Here is a 20,984-nt window from a genome sequence, read left to right as displayed (position 1 = left end):
TATCGTCTCGTTTTTGCACCTCTTTTAATACGGTGGGGCATTTTTGTTTTTGGCAGGTGGAACAGGGACGCAGAACGAAACCACTGTTCCAACCTGTCCCATACGCTCTGCATGAGAAAAACATGTCCCAGCGTCAGCATCACATTTGCATGCTGATTCCTAAGGAATCCAGTCCACCCGTTCTTAGCACGTGCCACGAATCCATTGTAAAAGTCTCCAACAAGCATACATTTTGGGGGGCATTTACACTTCTTTGCACTTCGATATGCAAAATACGCGTGTTAAGTTTAACCTGGATCCGTCAGTATTTCATAGTGCAAATCACACAAAAAAAATCTATGGGTATCAAAGTGCACACAAGTAAAACGTCAGACGTCCATTGTGAGCAATTTACACATCTTAGAAAATCACTCCATAAAGTTATGAAATTGCCCCACAGAATAGGCCCACGCTGGCACTTCTGGAGACGTTTTGGGAAAAAATAAACAAGCGAAGGACGGCTTTTATCTACGCATCATGCCTGAGCCTCGCCATGATTCGGCTCACAAGTAATTAAATAGATAATAGGTGAACAAAAGCGCCACCTTTACCTTCTTGTTAGTGGGGCATTGAGAAAGGAGTCTCACAGAAAGTCACCTTTTTCATTTGTCGGGGTCACCCTGGCATGTCAGATCAGTGAAGCGCTTTTGGCAGCAGGTCATTAATTAGAAAATTCCTGGGGATGGGAGTTGGGGGAGTGGAGTGGGCTGCGCCATCGCAGGCCCAGGGCCCAGACTCATGCTGACTTGTGTGCTTCACTTCACACAGGTCATCAGGGTTGGACTGGGCCATAAAATTGTCTCGGGCACCAATGAAAAATGAAAAAGTAGCCACAGTTGCAAATGCTTATTCATTCCTTTTGTGACACTGTTTAAATAGTACCCAAGAGGGAGTTTTTGATGAAATGTGATGCAAATCCATTCTTGTATGAAATGTCACAATACAGTCATATCGTAACCATATTTTTCTTAATGTACTATGGGATAATGCCACTTCCTGTAATGCCATGTGGGGGCGTGGTCAAAGGACATCACTTCCTGTGATGTCACTCTTGGGGGCGTGGTGTTGCGATGTCACTTCCGCTACCCCTGGCATTTTGGTGAAATGACGTCCCTGGACCCTGTCCCCTTCCATTGCAGAGTTTTCTCCCTATAAGAAGTGCAGAGGCTCCCTCCAGGGTGCTAATAGTAGATTTATTTTTTTGCGCAGGAGAAGTGCTCTTCACCAATTGCACGTGCCAAATCACCCGAAGGCCACCACCATAAAATTCAGGCATTCATGTTCATGCGTCCTCCATGTTATGTCCTTATAAAGGGATGCATGTTCATGATGACTCCATGTCACACCTGCATACAAGGATGCATGTTCATGCCGCCTCGTTTTCTTGGCTTCATACAGGGATTTTATCTCCTCCCTGTCTCACCCTCATGCAGGGATGCATGACCAATGCTCCTTCCCTTCTCGCCCGCATACATGGATGCACGTTCATGTCTCCTCATTCTCTTGGCTTCATACGGGGATTTTATCTCCTCCCTGTCTCACCCTCAGGAATGGATGCATGACCAATGCTCCTTCCCGTCTCGCCCGCATACATGGATGCACGTTCACGCCTCCTCCTTCTCTCGGCTTCATACGGGGATCATATCTCCTCCCTGTCTCACCCTCATGCAGGGATGCATGACCAATGCTCCTTCCTGTCTCGCCCGCATACATGGATGCACGTTCACGCCTCCTCCTTCTCTCGGCTTCATACGGGGATCATATCTCCTCCCTGTCTCACCCTCATGCAGGGATGCATGACCAATGCTCCTTCCCTTCTCGCCTGCATACATGGATGCACGTTCACGCCTCCTCCTTCTCTCGGCTTCATACGGGGATCATATCTCCTCCCTGTCTCACCCTCATGCAGGGATGCATGACCAATGCTCCTTCCTGTCTCGCCCGCATACATGGATGCACGTTCACGCCTCCTCCTTCTCTCGGCTTCATACGGGGATCATATCTCCTCCCTGTCTCACCCTCATGCAGGGATGCATGACCAATGCTCCTTCCCTTCTCGCCTGCATACATGGATGCACGTTCACGCCTCCTCCTTCTCTCGGCTTCATACGGGGATCATATCTCCTCAATGTCTCACCCTCACTTCCAACATGTGTAACTTCTTGTTCTCTTTGACGTCTGGGGCATGGGTGGCTACTGCACAGCTCTAGATGTCGCCCACCTGCAAGGTGCTATGGAAAGCACTTTTCCACATTGGACGTGCTATATTAACCCCCTCTCCCCAAATACAATAAAAATAAAGAAATATATGTGCTTCCATAATGTCTACCTTCTAATGTTTCATATGTGTAAGCACATTGTCCTCCTCCTGACCACATTCTAAAACTATGTGCAAATTGTTCCTTCCATAAACTGTCACTTCCTTGGCCCTTTATTTATAATGACTGTTATACTCTCTCTCTTTCCGCCACAGTATAAAAAAGCCTAGCACACCTCATGATTGGACTAAGAAATTCCTGTCATTTAGTTGGAAATGATTTTCCCATTATCCCCAAAAACTCCTCACTGTGTCTAAGAACGCTTTTTTTCACAGGACAATACAGATCAGATTGACTTGAAAGGTCCTTTCACGCGACTACAGAATGCCTCTCATTCCACTAAAAGATACGCCAGTGCCTACAATAGCCTAGGACTAGACTATGAGTCCCAATGTAGAAAGACCACAAGTCCACAGATATGCCTGTTTATTTAAACATCTGTATTATCATCAGCGTGTGACTGTAAAGGCGGGACCTTGCGCTCTCTGTAACGCGCTCCATTGGCAACATCAGTTAAATGTCGTTGGTTCAATCCCTCGCGGATGTTGTTTTTATTCCCATTTGTAACTGGGAAATACTGTTGCTGCAATACATATGTCTTAATCAAGCTAGTGGTTATTGACGTAAATGGCAGTGTTATAATGTTTCATGTACTGCAAATGTCACCACATAATGCGCTCTTAATTAGATTTGGTTGAAATACATTACAGTCACCCGATGAAAAAGTGTGCAAAGAGCATTAAAGAAACAAAAGGTTCATAACAGTAACAGGACATATCGAATTGTTTCAGTCCTCCACAGAGATTCCCAATGTATTAATGGAAATTCTAAAATATCTGCCCAACTGCCGTCACATTGCCTCACCGCAATGCCGTGACTCGGATTCGAACGGAGGTTGCTGCGGCCACAACACAGAGTACTAACCACTATACGATCACGGCGAGCTACTTGGGCTGCCACAATGTGATGTCCCACCTCTGTCATAAGCTGTACTCCATCTGTGATGTCATGACTCATGTTTGAATTAAAGGTTGGTTGTGATGTTATCCATGAGAATAAGTGGACACCTGATCCCCAGTCACTTATTTAAGATCTCAATAATCAAGTCAGAATCCAAATGAAAGTCATCAAAGTGGAGCCAATTAGAAATAATATAGTTACACAAACCTGGCAATGGTGCGGCAGCCAGGGCCGATAATGGCCCGCCAGCCTGAGAGCAGGAAAGTGTGAGAGCAGTGATGGTCTTGTGAGAGTTTACAGCTGTTATTGACCCTGTCCCCTTTCATTACAGAGTTTTCTCCCTATAAGAAGTGCAGAGGCTCCCTCCGGGGTGCTAATAGTACATTTATTTTTTTGCGCAGGAGAAGTGCTCTTCACCAATTGCACGTGCCAAATCACCCGTAGGCCACCACCATAAAATTCAGGCATTCATGTTCATGCATCCTCCATGTTATGTCCTTATAAAGGGATGCATGTTCATGATGACTCCATGTCACACCTGCATACAAGGATGCATGTTCATGCCGCCTCATTCTCTTGGCTTCATACAGGGATTTTATCTCCTCCCTGTCTCACCCTCATGCAGGGATGCATGACCAATGCTCCTTCCCTTCTCGCCCGCATACATGGATGCACGTTCATGTCTCCTCGTTCTCTCGGCTTCATACGGGGATTTTATCTCCTCCCTGTTTCACCCTCAGGAAGGGATGCATGACCAATGCTCCTTCCCGTCTCGCCCGCATACATGGATGCACGTTCACGCCTCCTCCTTTTCTCGGCTTCATACGGGGATCATATCTCCTCCCTGTCTCACCCCCATGCAGGGATGCATGACCAATGCTCCTTCCTGTCTCGCCCGCATACATGGATGCACGTTCACGCCTCCTCCTTCTCTCGGCTTCATACGGGGATCATATCTCCTCCCTGTCTCACCCTCATGCAGGGATGCATGACCAATGCTCCTTCCCTTCTCGCCTGCATACATGGATGCACGTTCACGCCTCCTCCTTCTCTCGGCTTCATACGGGGATCATATCTCCTCCCTGTCTCACCCTCATGCAGGGATGCATGACCAATGCTCCTTCCTGTCTCGCCCGCATACATGGATGCACGTTCACGCCTCCTCCTTCTCTCGGCTTCATACGGGGATCATATCTCCTCCCTGTCTCACCCTCATGCAGGGATGCATGACCAATGCTCCTTCCCTTCTCGCCTGCATACATGGATGCACGTTCACGCCTCCTCCTTCTCTCGGCTTCATTCGGGGATCATATCTCCTCAATGTCTCACCCTCACTTCCAACATGTGTAACTTCTTGTTCTCTTTGACGTCTGGGGCATGGGTGGCTACTGCACAGCTCTAGATGTCGCCCCCCTGCAAGGTGCTATGGAAAGCACTTTTCCACATTGGACGTGCTATATTAACCCCCTCTTCCCAAATACAATAAAAATAAAGAAATATATGTGCTTCCATAATGTCTACCTTCTAATGTTTCATATGTGTAAGCACATTGTCCTCCTCCTGACCACATTCTAAAACTATGTGCAAATTGTTCCTTCCATAAACTGTCACTTCCTTGGCCCTTTATTTATAATGAGTGTTATACTCTCTCTCTTTCCGCCACAGTATAAAAAAGCCTAGCACACCTCATGATTGGACTAAGAAATTCCTGTCATTTAGTTGGAAATGATTTTCCCATTATCCCCAAAAACTCCTCACTGTGTCTAAGAACGCTTTTTTTCACAGGACAATACAGATCAGATTGACTTGAAAGGTCCTTTCACGCGACTATAGAATGCCTCTCATTCCACTAAAAGATACGCCAGTGCCTACAATAGCCTAGGACTAGACTATGAGTCCCAATGTAGAAAGACCACAAGTCCACAGATATGCCTGTTTATTTAAACATCTGTATTATCATCAGCGTGTGACTGTAAAGGCGGGACCTCGCGCTCTCTGTAACGCGCTCCATTGGCAACATCAGTTAAATGTCGTTGGTTCAATCCCTCGCGGATGTTGTTTTTATTCCCATTTGTAACTGGGAAATACTGTCGCTGCAATACATATGTCTTAATCAAGCTAGTGGTTATTGACGTAAATGGCAGTGTTATAATGTTTCATGTACTGCAAATGGCACCACATAATGCGCTCTTAATTAGATTTGGTTGAAATACATTACAGTCACCCGATGAAAAAGTGTGCAAAGAGCATTAAAGAAACAAAAGGTTCATAACAGTAACAGGACATATCGAATTGTTTCAGTCCTCCACAGAGATTGCCAATGTATTAATGGAAATTCTAAAATATCTGCCCAACTGCCGTGACATTGCCTCACCGCAATGCCGTGACTCGGATTCGAACCAAGGTTGCTGCGGCCACAACGCAGAGTACTAACCACTATACGATCACGGCGAGCTACTTGGGCTGCTACAATGTGACGTTCCACCTCTATCATAAGCTGTACTCCATCTGTGATGTCATGACTCATGTTTGAATTAAAGGTTGGTTGTGATGTTATCCATGAGAATAAGTGGACACCTGATCCCCAGTCACTTATTTAAGATCTCAATAATCAAGTCAGAATCCAAATGAAAGTCATCAAAGTGGAGCCAATTAGAAATAATATAGTTACACAAACCTGGCAATGGTGCGGCAGCCAGGGCCGATAATGGCCCGCCAGCCTGAGAGCAGGAAAGTGTGAGAGCAGTGATGGTCTTGTGAGAGTTTACAGCTGTTATTGACCCTGTCCCCTTCCATTTCAGAGTTTTCTCCCTATAAGAAGTGCAGAGGCTCCCTCCGGGGTGCTAATAGTACATTTATTTTTTTGCGCAGGAGAAGTGCTCTTCACCAATTGCACGTGCCAAATCACCCGAAGGCCACCACCATAAAATTCAGGCATTCATGTTCATGCGTCCTCCATGTTATGTCCTTATAAAGGGATGCATGTTCATGATGACTCCATGTCACACCTGCATACAAGGATGCATGTTCAAGCCGCCTCGTTCTCTTGGCTTCATACAGGGATTTTATCTCCTCCCTGTCTCACCCTCATGCAGGGATGCATGACCAATGCTCCTTCCCTTCTCGCCCGCATACATGGATGCACGTTCATGTCTCCTCGTTCTCTCGGCTTCATACAGGGATTTTATCTCCTCCCTGTCTCACCCTCAGGAAGGGATGCATGACCAATGCTCCTTCCCGTCTCGCCCGCATACATGGATGCACGTTCACGCCTCCTCCTTCTCTCAGCTTCATACGGGGATCATATCTCCTCCCTGTCTCACCCTCATGCAGGGATGCATGACCAATGCTCCTTCCTGTCTCGCCCGCATACATGGATGCACGTTCACGCCTCCTCCTTCTCTCGGCTTCATACGGGGATCATATCTCCTCCCTGTCTCACCCTCATGCAGGGATGTATGACCAATGCTCCTTCCCTTCTCGCCTGCATACATGGATGCATGTTCACGCCTCCTCCTTCTCTCGGCTTCATACGGGGATCATATCTCCTCCCTGTCTCACCCTCATGCAGGGATGCATGACCAATGCTCCTTCCTGTCTCGCCCGCATACATGGATGCACGTTCACGCGTCCTCCTTCTCTCGGCTTCATACGGGGATCATATCTCCTCCCTGTCTCACCCTCATGCAGGGATGCATGACCAATGCTCCTTCCCTTCTCGCCTGCATACATGGATGCACGTTCACGCCTCCTCCTTCTCTCGGCTTCATACGGGGATCATATCTCCTCAATGTCTCACCCTCACTTCCAACATGTGTAACTTCTTGTTCTCTTTGACGTCTGGGGCATGGGTGGCTACTGCACAGCTCTAGATGTCGCCCACCTGCAAGGTGCTATGGAAATCACTTTTCCACATTGGACGTGCTATATTAACCCCCTCTCCCCAAATACAATAAAAATAAAGAAATATATGTGCTTCCATAATGTCTACCTTCTAATGTTTCATATGTGTAAGCACATTGTCCTCCTCCTGACCACATTCTAAAACTATGTGCAAATTGTTCCTTCCATAAACTGTCACTTCCTTGGCCCTTTACTTATAATGACTGTTATACTCTCTCTCTTTCCGCCATAGTATAAAAAAGCCTAGCACACCTCATGATTGGACTAAGAAATTCCTGTCATTTAGTTGGAAATGATTTTCCCATTATCCCCAAAAACTCCTCACTGTGTCTAAGAACGCTTTTTTTCACAGGACAATACAGATCAGATTGACTTGAAAGGTCCTTTCACGCGACTACAGAATGCCTCTCATTCCACTAAAAGATACGCCAGTGCCTACAATAGCCTAGGACTAGACTATGACTCCCAATGTAGAAAGACCACAAGTCCACAGATATGCCTGTTTATTTAAACATCTGTATTATCATCAGCGTGTGACTGTAAAGGCGGGACCTCGCGCTCTCTGTAACGCGCTCCATTGGCAACATCAGTTAAATGTCGTTGGTTCAATCCCTCGCGGATGTTGTTTTTATTCCCATTTGTAACTGGGAAATACTGTCGCTGCAATACATATGTCTTAATCAAGCTAGTGGTTATTGACGTAAATGGCAGTGTTATAATGTTTCATGTACTGCAAATGTCACCACATAATGCGCTCTTAATTAGATTTGGTTGAAATACATTACAGTCACCCGATGAAAAAGTGTGCAAAGAGCATTAAAGAAACAAAAGGTTCATAACAGTAACACGACATATCGAATTGTTTCAGTCCTCCACAGAGATTGCCAATGTATTAATGGAAATTCTAAAATATCTGCCCAACTGCCGTGACATTGCCTCACCGCAATGCCGTGACTCGGATTCGAACCGAGGTTGCTGCGGCCACAAGCTACTTGGGCTGCTACAATGTGACTTGCACCTCTATCATAAGCTGTACTCCATCTGTGATGTCATGACTCATGTTTGAATTAAAGGTTGGTTGTGATGTTATCCATGAGAATAAGTGGACACCTGATCCCCAGTCACTTATTTAAGATCTCAATAATCAAGTCAGAATCCAAATGAAAGTCATCAAAGTGGAGCCAATTAGAAATAATATAGTTACACAAACCTGGCAATGGTGCGGCAGCCAGGGCCGATAATGGCCCGCCAGCCTGAGAGCAGGAAAGTGTGAGAGCAGTGATGGTCTTGTGAGAGTTTACAGCTGTTATTGACCCTGTCCCCTTTCATTGCAGAGTTTTCTCCCTATAAGAAGTGCAGAGGCTCCCTCCGGGGTGCTAATAGTACTTTTATTTTTTTGCGCAGGAGAAGTGCTCTTCACCAATTGCACGTGCCAAATCACCCGAAGGCCACCACCATAAAATTCAGGCATTCATGTTCATGCGTCCTCCATGTTTTGTCCTTATAAAGGGATGCATGTTCATGATGACTCCATGTCACACCTGCATACAAGGATGCATGTTCATGCCGCCTCGTTCTCTTGGCTTCATACAGGGATTTTATCTCCTCCCTGTCTCACCCTCATGCAGGGATGCATGACCAATGCTCCTTCCCTTCTCGCCCGCATACATGGATGCACGTTCATGTCTCCTCGTTCTCTCGGCTTCATACGGGGATTTTATCTCCTCCCTGTCTCACCCTCAGGAAGGGATGCATGACCAATGCTCCTTCCCGTCTCGCCCGCATACATGGATGCACGTTCATGCCTCCTCCTTCTCTCGGCTTCATACGGGGATCATATCTCCTCCCTGTCTCACCCTCATGCAGGGATGCATGACCAATGCTCCTTCCTGTCTCGCCCGCATACATGGATGCACGTTCACGCCTCCTCCTTCTCTCGGCTTCATACGGGGATCATATCTCCTCCCTGTCTCACCCTCATGCAGGGATGCATGACCAATGCTCCTTCCCTTCTCGCCTGCATACATGGATGCACGTTCACGCCTCCTCCTTCTCTCGGCTTCATACGGGGATCATATCTCCTCCCTGTCTCACCCTCATGCAGGGATGCATGACCAATGCTCCTTCCTGTCTCGCCCGCATACATGGATGCATGTTCACGCGTCCTCCTTCTCTCGGCTTCATACGGGGATCATATCTCCTCCCTGTCTCACCCTCATGCAGGGATGCATGACCAATGCTCCTTCCCTTCTCGCCTGCATACATGGATGCACGTTCACGCCTCCTCCTTCTCTCGGCTTCATACGGGGATCATATCTCCTCAATGTCTCACCCTCACTTCCAACATGTGTAACTTCTTGTTCTCTTTGACGTCTGGGGCATGGGTGGCTACTGTACAACTCTAGATGTCGCCCACTTGCAAGGTGCTATGGAAAACACTTTTCCACATTGGACGTGCTATATTAACCCCCTCTCCCCAAATACAATAAAAATAAAGAAATATATGTGCTTCCATAATGTCTACCTTCTAATGTTTCATATGTGTAAGCACATTGTCCTCCTCCTGACCACATTCTAAAACTATGTGCAAATTGTTCCTTCCATAAACTGTCACTTCCTTGGCCCTTTATTTATAATGACTGTTATACTCTCTCTCTTTCCGCCACAGTATAAAAAAGCCTAGCACACCTCATGATTGGACTAAGAAATTCCTGTCATTTAGTTGGAAATGATTTTCCCATTATCCCCAAAAACGCCTCACTGTGTCTAAGAACGCTTTTTTTCACAGGACAATACAGATCAGATTGACTTGAAAGGTCCTTTCAGGCGACTACAGAATGCCTCTCATTCCACTAAAAGATACGCCAGTGCCTACAATAGCCTAGGACTAGACTATGAGTCCCAATGTAGAAAGACCACAAGTCCACAGACATGCCTGTTTATTTAAACATCTGTATTATCATCAGCGTGTGACTGTAAAGGCGGGACCTCGCGCTCTCTGTAACGCGCTCCATTGGCAACATCAGTTAAATGTCGTTGGTTCAATCCCTCGCGGATGTTGTTTTTATTCCCATTTGTAACTGGGAAATACTGTCGCTGCAATACATATGTCTTAATCAAGCTAGTGGTTATTGACGTAATTGGCAGTGTTATAATGTTTCATGTACTGCAAATGTCACCACATAATGCGCTCTTAATTAGATTTGGTTGAAATACATTACAGTCACCCGATGAAAAAGTGTGCAAAGAGCATTAAAGAAACAAAAGGTTCATAACAGTAACAGGACATATCGAATTGTTTCAGTCCTCCACAGAGATTGCCAATGTATTAATGGAAATTCTAAAATATCTGCCCAACTGCGGTGACATTGCCTCACCGCAATGTCGTGACTCGGATTCGAACCGAGGTTGCTGCCGCCACAACGCAGAGTACTAACCACTATACGATCACGGCGAGCTACTTGGGCTGCTACAATGTGACGTTCCACCTCTATCATAAGCTGTACTCCATCTGTGATGTCATGACTCATGTTTGAATTAAAGGTTGGTTGTGATGTTATAAATGAGAATAAGTGGACACCTGATCCCCAGTCACTTATTTAAGATCTCAATAATCAAGTCAGAATCCAAATGAAAGTCATCAAAGTGGAGCCAATTAGAAATAATACAGTTACACAAACCTGGCAATCGTGCGGCAGCCAGGGCCGATAATGGCCCGCCAGCCTGAGAGCAGGAAAGTGTGAGAGCAGTGATGGTCTTGTGAGAGTTTACAGCTGTTATTGACCCTGTCCCCTTCCATTGCAGAGTTTTCTCCCTATAAGAAGTGCAGAGGCTCCCTCCGGGGTGCTAATAGTACATTTATTTTTTTGCGCAGGAGAAGTGCTCTTCACCAATTGCACGTGCCAAATCACCCGAAGGCCACCACCATAAAATTCAGGCATTCATGTTCATGCGTCCTCCATGTTATGTCCTTATAAAGGGATGCATGTTCATGATGACTCCATGTCACACCTGCATACAAGGATGCATGTTCATGCCGCCTCGTTCTCTTGGCTTCATACAGGGATTTTATCTCCTCCCTGTCTCACCCTCATGCAGGGATGCATGACCAATGCTCCTTCCCTTCTCGCCCGCATACATGGATGCACGTTCACGCCTCCTTCTTCTCTCGGCTTCATACGGGGATCATATCTCCTCCCTGTCTCACCCTCATGCAGGGATGCATGACCAATGCTCCTTCCCTTCTCGCCTGCATACATGGATGCACGTTCACGCCTCCTCCTTCTCTCGGCTTCATACGGGGATCATATCTCCTCCCTGTCTCACCCTCATGCAGGGATGCATGACCAATGCTCCTTCCCTTCTTGCCTGCATACATGGATGCACGTTCATGCCTCCTCCTTCTCTCGGCTTCATACGGGGATCATATCTCCTCAATGTCTCACCCTCACTTCCAACATGTGTAACTTCTTGTTCTCTTTGACGTCTGGGGCATGGGTGGCTACTGCACAGCTCTAGATGTCGCCCACCTGCAAGGTGCTATGGAAAGCACTTTTCCACATTGGACGTGCTATATTAACCCCCTCTCCCCAAATACAATAAAAATAAAGAAATATATGTGCTTCCATAATGTCTACCTTCTAATGTTTCATATGTGTAAGCACATTGTCCTCCTCCTGACCACATTCTAAAACTATGTGCAAATTGTTCCTTCCATAAACTGTCACTTCCTTGGCCCTTTATTTATAATGACTGTTATACTCTCTCTCTTTCCGCCACAGTATAAAAAAGCCTAGCACACCTCATGATTGGACTAAGAAATTCCTGTCATTTAGTTGGAAATGATTTTCCCATTATCCCCAAAAACTCCTCACTGTGTCTAAGAACGCTTTTTTTCACAGGACAATACAGATCAGATTGACTTGAAAGGTCCTTTCACGCGACTACAGAATGCCTCTCATTCCACTAAAAGATACGCCAGTGCCTACAATAGCCTAGGACTAGACTATGAGTCCCAATGTAGAAAGACCACAAGTCCACAGATATGCCTGTTTATTTAAACATCTGTATTATCATCAGCGTGTGACTGTAAAGGCGGGACCTCGCGCTCTCTGTAACGCGCTCCATTGGCAACATCAGTTAAATGTCGTTGGTTCAATCCCTCGCGGATGTTGTTTTTATTCCCATTTGTAACTGGGAAATACTGTCGCTGCAATACATATGTCTTAATCAAGCTAGTGGTTATTGACGTAAATGGCAGTGTTATAATGTTTCATGTACTGCAAATGTCACCACATAATGCGCTCTTAATTAGATTTGGTTGAAATACATTACAGTCACCCGATGAAAAAGTGTGCAAAGAGCATTAAAGAAACAAAAGGTTCATAAAAGTAACAGGACATATCGAATTGTTTCAGTCCTCCACAGAGATTGCCAATGTATTAATGGAAATTCTAAAATATCTGCCCAACTGCCGTGACATTGCCTCACCGCAATGCCGTGACTCGGATTCGAACCGAGGTTGCTGCGGCCACAACGCAGAGTACTAACCACTATACGATCACGGCGAGATACTTGGGCTGCTACAATGTGTCGTTCCACCTCTATCATAAGCTGTACTCCATCTGTGATGTCATGACTCATGTTTGAATTAAAGGTTGGTTGTGATGTTATCCATGAGAATAAGTGGACACCTGATCCCCAGTCACTTATTTAAGATCTCAATAATCAAGTCAGAATCCAAATGAAAGTCATCAAAGTGGAGCCAATTAGAAATAATATAGTTACACAAACCTGGCAATGGTGCGGCAGCCAGGGCCGATAATGGCCCGCCAGCCTGAGAGCAGGAAAGTGTGAGAGCAGTGATGGTCTTGTGAGAGTTTACAGCTGTTATTGACCCTGTCCCCTTCCATTGCAGAGTTTTCTCCCTATAAGAAGTGCAGAGGCTCCCTCCGGGGTGCTAATAGTAAATTTATTTTTTTGCGCAGGAGAAGTGCTCTTCACCAATTGCACGTGCCAAATCACCCGAAGGCCACCACCATAAAATTCAGGCATTCATGTTCATGCGTCCTCCATGTTATGTCCTTATAAAGGGATGCATGTTCATGATGACTCCATGTCACACCTGCATACAAGGATGCATGTTCATGCCGCCTCATTCTCTTGGCTTCATACAGGGATTTTATCTCCTCCCTGTCTCACCCTCATGCAGGGATGCATGACCAATGCTCCTTCCCTTCTCTCCCGCATACATGGATGCACGTTCATGTCTCCTCGTTCTCTCGGCTTCATACAGGGATTTTATCTCCTCCCTGTCTCACCCTCAGGAAGGGATGCATGATCAATGCTCCTTCCCGTCTCGCCCGCATACATGGATGCACGTTCACGCCTCCTCCTTCTCTCGGCTTCATACGGGGATCATATCTCCTCCCTGTCTCACCCTCATGCAGGGATGCATGACCAATGCTCCTTCCCTTCTCGCCTGCATACATGGATGCACGTTCACGCCTCCTCCTTCTCTCGGCTTCATACGGGGATCATATCTCCTCCCTGTCTCACCCTCATGCAGGGATGCATGACCAATGCTCCTTCCCTTCTCGCCTGCATACATGGATGCACGTTCACGCCTCCTCCTTTTCTCGGCTTCATACGGGGATCATATCTCCTCAATGTCTCACCCTCACTTCCAACATGTGTAACTTCTTGTTCTCTTTGACGTCTGGGGCATGGGTGGCTACTGCACAGCTCTAGATGTCGCCCACCTGCAAGGTGCTATGGAAAGCACTTTTCCACATTGGACGTGCTATATTAACCCCCTCTCCCCAAATACAATAAAAATAAAGAAATATATGTGCTTCCATAATGTCTACCTTCTAATGTTTCATATGTGTAAGCACATTGTCCTCCTCCTGACCACATTCTAAAACTATGTGCAAATTGTTCCTTCCATAAACTGTCACTTCCTTGGCCCTTTATTTATAATGACTGTTATACTCTCTCTCTTTCCGCCACAGTATAAAAAAGCCTAGCACACCTCATGATTGGACTAAGAAATTCCTGTCATTTAGTTGGAAATGATTTTCCCATTATCCCCAAAAACTCCTCACTGTGTCTAAGAACGCTTTTTTTCACAGGACAATACAGATCAGATTGACTTGAAAGGTCCTTTCACGCGACTACAGAATGCCTCTCATTCCACTAAAAGATACGCCAGTGCCTACAATAGCCTAGGACTAGACTATGAGTCCCAATGTAGAAAGACCACAAGTCCACAGATATGCCTGTTTATTTAAACATCTGTATTATCATCAGCGTGTGACTGTAAAGGCGGGACCTCGCGCTCTCTGTAACGCGCTCCATTGGCAACATCAGTTAAATGTCGTTGGTTCAATCCCTCGCGGATGTTGTTTTTATTCCCATTTGTAACTGGGAAATACTGTCGCTGCAATACATATGTCTTAATCAAGCTAGTGGTTATTGACGTAAATGGCAGTGTTATAATGTTTCATCTACTGCAAATGTCACCACATAATGCGCTCTTAATTAGATTTGGTTGAAATACATTACAGTCACCCGATGAAAAAGTGTGCAAAGAGCATTGTAGAAACAAAAGGTTCATAACAGTAACAGGACATATCGAATTGTTTCAGTCCTCCACAGAGATTGCCAATGTATTAATGGAAATTGTAAAATATCTGCCCAACTGCCGTGACATTGCCTCACCGCAATGCCGTGACTCGGATTCGAACCGAGGTTGCTGCGGCCACAACGCAGAGTACTAACCACTATACGATCACGGCGAGCTACTTGGGCTGCTACAATGTGTCGTTCCACCTCTATCATAAGCTGTACTCCATCTGTGATGTCATGACTCATGTTTGAATTAAAGGTTGGTTGTGATGTTATCCAGGAGAATAAGTGGACACCTGATCCCCAGTCACTTATTTAAGATCTCAATAATCAAGTCAGAATCCAAATGAAAGTCATCAAAGTGGAGCCAATTAGAAATAATATAGTTACACAAACCTGGCAATCGTGCGGCAGCCAGGGCCGATAATGGCCCGCCAGCCTGAGAGCAGGAAAGTGTGAGAGCAGTGATGGTCTTGTGAGAGTTTACAGCTGTTATTGACCCTGTCCCCTTCCATTTCAGAGTTTTCTCCCTATAAGAAGTGCAGAGGCTCCCTCCGGGGTGCTAATAGTAAATTTATTTTTTTGCGCAGGAGAAGTGCTCTTCACCAATTGCACGTGCCAAATCACCCGAAGGCCACCACCATAAAATTCAGGCATTCATGTTCATGCGTCCTCCATGTTATGTCCTTATAAAGGGATGCATGTTCATGATGACTCCATGTCACACCTGCATACAAGGATGCATGTTCATGCCGCCTCATTCTCTTGGCTTCATACAGGGATTTTATCTCCTCCCTGTCTCACCCTCATGCAGGGATGCATGACCAATGCTCCTTCCCTTCTCGCCCGCATACATGGATGCACGTTCATGTCTCCTCGTTCTCTCGGCTTCATACAGGGATTTTATCTCCTCCCTGTCTCACCCTCATGCAGGGATGCATGACCAATGCTCCTTCCCTTCTCGCCTGCATACATGGATGCACGTTCACGCCTCCTCCTTCTCTCGGCTTCATGCGGGGATCATATCTCCTCCCTGTCTCACCCTCATGCAGGGATGCATGACCAATGCTCCTTCCCTTCTCGCCTGCATACATGGATGCACGTTCACGCCTCCTCCTTTTCTCGGCTTCATACGGGGATCATATCTCCTCAATGTCTCACCCTCACTTCCAACATGTGTAACTTCTTGTTCTCTTTGACGTCTGGGGCATGGGTGGCTACTGCACAGCTCTAGATGTCGCCCACCTGCAAGGTGCTATGGAAAGCACTTTTCCACATTGGACGTGCTATATTAACCCCCTCTCCCCAAATACAATAAAAATAAAGAAATATATGTGCTTCCATAATGTCTACCTTCTAATGTTTCATATGTGTAAGCACATTGTCCTCCTCCTGACCACATTCTAAAACTATGTGCAAATTGTTCCTTCCATAAACTGTCACTTCCTTGGCCCTTTATTTATAATGACTGTTATACTCTCTCTCTTTCCGCCACAGTATAAAAAAGCCTAGCACACCTCATGATTGGACTAAGAAATTCCTGTCATTTAGTTGGAAATGATTTTCCCATTATCCCCAAAAACTCCTCACTGTGTCTAAGAACGCTTTTTTTCACAGGACAATACAGATCAGATTGACTTGAAAGGTCCTTTCACGCGACTACAGAATGCCTCTCATTCCACTAAAAGATACGCCAGTGCCTACAATAGCCTAGGACTAGACTACGAGTCCCAATGTAGAAAGACCACAAGTCCACAGATATGCCTGTTTATTTAAACATCTGTATTATCATCAGCGTGTGACTGTAAAGGCGGGACCTCGCGCTCTCTGTAACGCGCTCCATTGGTAACATCAGTTAAATGTCGTTGGTTCAATCCCTCGCGGATGTTGTTTTTATTCCCATTTGTAACTGGGAAATACTGTCGCTGCAATACATATGTCTTAATCAAGCTAGTGGTTATTGACGTAAATGGCAGTGTTATAATGTTTCATGTACTGCAAATGTCACCACATAATGCGCTCTTAATTAGATTTGGTTGAAATACATTACAGTCACCCGATGAAAAAGTGTGCAAAGAGCATTAAAGAAACAAAAGGTTCATAACAGTAACAGGACATATCGAATTGTTTCAGTCCTCCACAGAGATTGCCAATGTATTAATGGAAATTCTAAAATATCTGCCCAACTGCCGTGACATTGCCTCACCGCAATGCTGTGACTCGGATTCGAACCGAGGTTGCTGCGGCCACAACGCAGAGTACTAACCACTATACGATCACGGCGAGCTACTTGGGCTGCTACAATGTGTCGTTCCACCTCTATCATAAGCTGTACTCCATCTGTGATGTCATGACTCATGTTTGAATTAAAGGTTGGTTGTGATGTTATCCATGAGAATAAGTGGACACCTGATCCCCAGTCACTTATTTAAGATCTCAATAATCAAGTCAGAATCCAAATGAAAGTCATCAAAGTGGAGCCAATTAGAAATAATATAGTTACACAAACCTGGCAATGGTGCGGCAGCCAGGGCCGATAATGGCCCGCCAGCCTGAGAGCAGGAAAGTGTGAGAGCAGTGATGGTCTTGTGAGAGTTTACAGCTGTTATTGACCCTGTCCCCTTCCATTGCAGAGTTTTCTCCCTATAAGAAGTGCAGAGGCTCCCTCTGGGGTGCTAATAGTACATTTATTTTTTTGCGCAGGAGAAGTGCTCTTCACCAATTGCACGTGCCAAATCGCCCGAAGGCCACCACCATAAAATTCAGGCATTTATGTTCATGCGTCCTCCATGTTATGTCCTTATAAAGGGATGCATGTTCATGATGACTCCATGTCACACCTGCATACAAGGATGCATGTTCATGCTGCCTCGTTCTCTTGGCTTCATACAGGGATTTTATCTCCTCCCTGTCTCACCCTCATGCAGGGATGTATGACCAATGCTCCTTCCCTTCTCGCCCGCATAAATGGATGCACGTTCATGTCTCCTCGTTCTCTCGGCTTCATACAGGGATTTTATCTCCTCCCTGTCTCACCCTCAGGAAGGGATGCATGATCAATGCTCCTTCCCATCTCGCCCGCATACATGGATGCACGTTCACGCCTCCTCCTTCTCTCGGCTTCATACGGGGATCATATCTCCTCCCTGTCTCACCCTCATGCAGGGATGCATGACCAATGCTCCTTCCCTTCTCGCCTGCATACATGGATGCACGTTCACGCCTCCTCCTTCTCTCGGCTTCATACGGGGATCATATCTCCTCCCTGTCTCACCCTCATGCAGGGATGCATGACCAATGCTCCTTCCTGTCTCGCCCGCATACATGGATGCACGTTCACGCCTCCTCCTTCTCTCGGCTTCATACGGGGATCATATCTCCTCCCTGTCTCACCGTCATGCAGGGATGCATGACCAATGCTCCTTCCCTTCTCGCCTGCATACATGGGTGCACGTTCACGCCTCCTCCTTCTCTCGGCTTCATACGGGGATCATATCTCCTCAATGTCTCACCCTCACTTCCAACATGTGTAACTTCTTGTTCTCTTTGACGTCTGGAGCATGGGTGGCTACTGCACAGCTCTAGATGTCGCCCACCTGCAAGGTGCTATGAAAAGCACTTTTCCACATTGGACGTGCTATATTAACCCCCTCTCCCCAAATACAATAAAAATAAAGAAATATATGTGCTTCCATAATGTCTACCTTCTAATGTTTCATATGTGTAAGCACATTGTCCTCCTCCTGACCACATTCTAAAACTATGTGCAAATTGTTCCTTCCATAAACTGTCACTTCCTTGGCCCTTTATTTATAATGACTGTTATACTCTCTCTCTTTCCGCCACAGTACAAAAAAGCCTAGCACACCTCATGATTGGACTAAGAAATTCCTGTCATTTAGTTGGAAATTATTTTCCCATTATCCCCAAAAACTCCTCACTGTGTCTAAGAACGCTTTTTTTCACAGGACAATACAGATCAGATTGACTTGAAAGGTCCTTTCACGCGACTACAGAATGCCTCTCATTCCACTAAAAGATACGCCAGTGCCTACAATAGCCTAGGACTAGACTATGAGTCCCAATGTAGAAAGACCACAAGTCCACAGATATGCCTGTTTATTTAAACATCTGTATTATCATCAGCATGTGACTGTAAAGGCGGGACCTTGCGCTCTCTGTAACGCGCTCCATTGGCAACATCAGTTAAATGTCGTTGGTTCAATCCCTCGCGGATGTTGTTTTTATTCCCATTTGTAACTGGGAAATACTGTCGCAGCAATACATATGTCTTAATCAAGCTAGTGGTTATTGACGTAAATGGCAGTGTTATAATGTTTCATGTACTGCAAATGTCACCACATAATGCGCTCTTAATTAGATTTGGTTGAAATACATTACAGTCACCCGATGAAAAAGTGTGCAAAGAGCATTAAAGAAACAAAAGGTTCATAACAGTAACAGGACATATCGAATTGTTTCAGTCCTCCACAGAGATTGCCAATGTATTAATGGAAATTGTAAAATATCTGCCCAACTGCGGTGACATTGCCTCACCGCAATGCCGTGACTCGGATTCGAACCGAGGTTGCTGCGGCCACAACGCAGAGTACTAACCACTATACGATCACGGCGAACTACTTGGGCTGCTACAATGTGACGTTCCACCTCTATCATAAGCTGTACTCCATCTGTGATGTCATGACTCATGTTTGAATTAAAGGTTGGTTGTGATGTTATCCATGAGAATAAGTGGACACCTGATCCCCAGTCACTTATTTAAGATCTCAATAATCAAGTCAGAATCCAAATGAAAGTCATCAAAGTGGAGCCAATTAGAAATAATATAGTTACACAAACCTGGCAATCGTGCGGCAGCCAGGGCCGATAATGGCCCGCCAGCCTGAGAGCAGGAAAGTGTGAGAGCAGTGATGGTCTTGTGAGAGTTTACAGCTGTTATTGACCCTGTCCCCTTCCATTGCAGAGTTTTCTCCCTATAAGAAGTGCAGAGGCTCCCTCCGGGGTGCTAATAGTACATTTATTTTTTTGCGCAGGAGAAGTGCTCTTCACCAATTGCACGTGCCAAATCACCCGAAGGCCACCACCATAAAATTCAGGCATTCATGTTCATGCGTCCTCCATGTTATGTCCTTATAAAGGGATGCATGTTCATGATGACTCCATGTCGCACCTGCATACAAGGATGCATGTTCATGCCGCCTCGTTCTCTTGGCTTCATACAGGGATTTTATCTCCTCCCCTGTCTCACCCTCATGCAGGGATGCATGACCAATGCTCCTTCCCTTCTCGCCCGCATACATGGATGCACGTTCATGTCTCCTCGTTCTCTCGGCTTCATACGGGGATTTTATCTCCTCCCTGTCTCACCCTCAGGAAGGGATGCATGACCAATGCTCCTTCCCGTCTCGCCCGCATACATGGATGCACGTTCACGCCTCCTCCTTCTCTCGGCTTCATACGGGGATCATATCTCCTCCCTGTCTCACCCTCATGCAGGGATGCATGACCAAGGCTCCTTCCTGTCTCGCCCGCATACATGGATGCACGTTCACGCCTCCTCCTTCTCTCGGCTTCATACAGGGATCATATCTCCTCCCTGTCTCACCCTCATGCAGGGATGCATGACCAATGCTCCTTCCCTTCTCGCCTGCATACATGGATGCACGTTCACGCCTCCTCCTTCTCTCGGCTTCATACGGGGATCATATCTCCTCCCTGTCTCACCGTCATGCAGGGATGCATGACCAATGCTCCTTCCCTTCTCGCCTGCATACATGGATGCACGTTCACGCCTCCTCCTTCTCTCGGCTTCATACGGGGATCATATCTCCTCAATGTCTCACCCTCACTTCCAACATGTGTAACTTCTTGTTCTCTTTGACGTCTGGAGCATGGGTGGCTACTGCACAGCTCTAGATGTCGCCCACCTGCAAGGTGCTATGAAAAGCACTTTTCCACATTGGACGTGCTATATTAACCCCCTCTCCCCAAATACAATAAAAATAAAGAAATATATGTGCTTCCATAATGTCTACCTTCTAATGTTTCATATGTGTAAGCACATTGTCCTCCTCCTGACCACATTCTAAAACTATGTGCAAATTGTTCCTTCCA

General features: G+C 46.0%; 4 non-coding genes across 4 annotated transcripts; all 4 read right to left on the bottom strand.

Annotated features, from left to right (window-relative positions):
- Positions 1-5,696: 5,696 nt before the first annotated feature.
- TRNAH-GUG (transfer RNA histidin (anticodon GUG)) lies at positions 5,697-5,768 on the bottom strand. The gene has a single exon. It is a non-coding gene; the product is annotated as a tRNA-His (tRNA).
- Positions 5,769-12,715: 6,947 nt separating this feature from the next.
- Positions 12,716-12,787, bottom strand: TRNAH-GUG (transfer RNA histidin (anticodon GUG)). The gene has a single exon. It is a non-coding gene; the product is annotated as a tRNA-His (tRNA).
- A 2,160-nt stretch (positions 12,788-14,947) lies between these two features.
- Positions 14,948-15,019, bottom strand: TRNAH-GUG (transfer RNA histidin (anticodon GUG)). Its single transcript has one exon. It is a non-coding gene; the product is annotated as a tRNA-His (tRNA).
- Positions 15,020-19,411: 4,392 nt separating this feature from the next.
- On the bottom strand, positions 19,412-19,483 carry TRNAH-GUG (transfer RNA histidin (anticodon GUG)). The gene has a single exon. It is a non-coding gene; the product is annotated as a tRNA-His (tRNA).
- Positions 19,484-20,984: the final 1,501 nt, after the last annotated feature.

Source organism: Ambystoma mexicanum, assembly GCF_040938575.1.
Source record: "Ambystoma mexicanum isolate Mex_15411 chromosome 12 unlocalized genomic scaffold, UKY_AmexF1_1 Mex_chr12_unloc.1, whole genome shotgun sequence".
NCBI lineage: Eukaryota > Metazoa > Chordata > Amphibia > Caudata > Ambystomatidae > Ambystoma > Ambystoma mexicanum.
Note: the sequence above shows the minus strand (reverse complement) of the source record. Positions and strands in the feature narration are given on the sequence as shown.